Raw genomic sequence first — 2,990 nt, 5'->3', positions numbered from 1 at the left:
CTCCATCCTCCCTCCCTCCTCCCTCCCTCCCTCTGAGCACCGACATCACAGTGCATGCTGGGAGAGATGCAGCGCAGGAGAGGGAGATGAGGCGGAGGAAGAGGAGGAGGGGGGGATGAAGGTGTAATGTGAGGTGTGAGTGGAGCTGATAGAGGCTGACCAGAGAGCTGCAGTGGTAATCTGCTGACCACAGAGATCTTCTCGTCCTCAGATCATGTCTCCCCCCCCCTCTGTCTCTTTCACTTTCTTTCAGGGGATAATCTTCCCAGCGGGGGTCGCATGTCTTTAATAGAGTGGGGGGTTCATAATAAAACACTGTTTGGGGTTTATGTGTTACCGGGGGCGCCGTATAGGGGGGGAAAGTCATGGCAATTCCCAGGGCCCATGACTGACTGGGCCCCCAAATAACAGGTAAAAACTCATTCTTTCATTCAGTCCCTCCAGGTTCAATTCACGTGAATTCAACCAATCAACGCGACTTCGGTGCGTCCCCCAATTTTGACCAATCACCGCAACTTTTCAGCAAATGTTTGAGTTTCCCGCGACTTCAACCAATCAGTTAACTAACAATGTAAAGATCGACCAGCTACTGACATCAGATTTAATTCATTCAATAAATCATCATTTTTGTCTTAAATCCACCATTAATTTTAATTCATCCTCAGCTTTATAAATTACTGAAACTCAGCCTGGAGTCGTTTACTCTCTCAAAACAGGTTTCCTTTGTCTTTTTAAAGAACTATAATTCTCTCTGTCTCCTGCAACTTCATTCCAACAAACCAGGGCTGTAGTCAAGACCACCACAGTAGAGTCCATGACAAGTCCAAGACCAGGACTAGTCAAGTCCAAGACAAGACCGAGTCCAAAATGGTTTGAGTCCGAGTCCAGGACAGAATAAAGGTCTTATCCATGACAGCATGAAGACAATCATTTTGGGTTTCACTTTCCCTCCAACATTATTATCAACGTAATAAAGACACCTGGACTCGGTCCAGACCAGAAGCCACATGTGGCAAGACCTGCGGCCGAGACCGAGACAAGTCCGAGTCCATAGAAAAACGGTTTTGAGTCCAAGACCGGACTCGAGTACCACAGCCCTGCAACAAACATTGTAACTTTTATAGCAAATCTTTACAAAAGGCATTTGGGCATTTTGGGTCGCAAAAATCTCAAAAAAAGTCCCCAAAATCCTGGAGGGACCAAACCTTATGAACACATGGACTGATATATTTTGAAGGGACCACGGGGTTAATGTGGCTCGACCAGAGAGCTGTCGATGATACGTTACAACACGGGTTTCATTTCAGTCGATATTCATGAAATAAATCAAATTTGACTGTTTCCATAACGCAGTTTTCCTTTGATATATCACTTAATTCAGATAAATATGTGTGTGTGTGGAATGATGGTTTCATTTCTTGATTTGATGATAATAATACTGATGATATATTACAAAATGCCTGTCACTGATGATTTGGTACTCATTCACAGTGAAGTAGTCCTGCAGCCGTAAAAACATGAAAAATATAAAAAAACATCAAAAACATAAAACACATTAAAAACATTAAAAAAAATAAAAAAATAAAAACATTAAAAACATGAAAAATATAAAAAAACATAAAAAAACATAAAACACATTAAAAACATTAAAAACAATACAAAAATAAAAACATAAAAACATTAAAAATATTAAAAAACATGAAAAACATGAAAAAACATGAAAAACATGAACAAAATAAAAACATTAAAAACATGAAAAACATAAAAAACATGAAATTAAAAACATGATCTCTAGCAGATTTGTGATGTAAAACAGTCTAAATTTACAGATCTAAAGCTAGTTAACCTAGACTTTAGGTCTAAAGCTAGTTAACCTAGACTTTAGATCTAAAGCTAGTTAACCTAGACTTTAGATCTAAAGCTAGTTAACCTAGACTTTAGATCTAAATCTAGTTAACCTAGACTTTAGATCTAAAGCTAGTTAACCTAGACTTTAGATCTAAAGCTAGTTAACCTAGTCTAGGTTAACTAGCTTTAGGTCTAAAGTCTAGGTTAACTAGACTTTAGTTCTAAAGCTAGTTAACCTAGACTTTAGGTCTAAAGCTAGTTGACCTAGTCTAGGTTAACTAGCTTTAGACCTAAAGCTAGTTAACCTAGACTTTAGATCTAAAGCTAGTTAACCTAGACTTTAGACCTAAAGCTAGTTAACTAGCTTTAGGTCTAAAGCTAGTTAACTAGCTTTAGATCTAAAGCTAGTTAACCTAGACTTAACTAGTTAACTAGCTTTAGTTAACTAGCTTTAGGTCTAAGTTACACAGGGTTAACCTAAAGTGTAGGTGACATAGCTTTATAGGAAAGATATGTAATTCTTATGCAGATGAAGGATAAAGATAGAGGAAAATTTGCAATTTACTGCAATTGTAGAAAAAGATAGATTTCTTTATACTCAATAGAACATTACTTTTTATTAAGGATATTTATCAGAGTGTAAGCAGTTAGGTTTTATTTCTGTTTTGTGCCAAACATTTGACCTTTCCATACTGCTATACATACACTGCTATACACGAAGCAATAATAAAACAATAAGAAATGAAATGCAACAACTTCAACGAGCTAACTTAATGTTCTGTCCATGTTTAAACAGCCAAGTGGGTCGTAGTGCATCGTCTGTGTTTACCAACAGGAACAGGAAGTCTTTCTGATGAGGAACCAGTTCATAAGGAAGGACTGAGGCTCATTGTCACCATGACAACAAGTCTGTGTTCACACTGGAATCATTGTTCTCCTTTCTCTTCCTCTACCTCCCATTGTCTCCCTCCTTCCTCACTCCGTCCTTCCCTCCATCCTTCCTCACTCCCTCCCTCCATCCTTCCTGCCTCCCTCCCTCCATCCTTCCTGCCTCCCTCCCTCCATCCTCCCTTCCCTCCAACCCTCCCTCCATCCTCCCTTCCCTCCAACCCTCCCTCCATCCTCCCTCCATCCATCCTTCC

At 39.4% G+C, this 2,990-nt stretch overlaps 1 protein-coding gene across 1 annotated transcript in view; it reads left to right on the top strand.

Moving 5' to 3' along the window:
- LOC117961806 (dihydropyrimidinase-related protein 5-like) overlaps positions 1 to 2,990 on the top strand; it is an 11,319-nt gene that overhangs the window by 1,685 nt on the left and 6,644 nt on the right. The gene's annotated exons all lie outside the window — the stretch shown is intronic.

The sequence above is a fragment of the Etheostoma cragini genome, chromosome 18 (genome assembly GCF_013103735.1).
Source record: "Etheostoma cragini isolate CJK2018 chromosome 18, CSU_Ecrag_1.0, whole genome shotgun sequence".
Classification (NCBI taxonomy): Eukaryota; Metazoa; Chordata; class Actinopteri; order Perciformes; family Percidae; genus Etheostoma; species Etheostoma cragini.
This window is presented reverse-complemented; position numbering and strand designations above follow the sequence as displayed.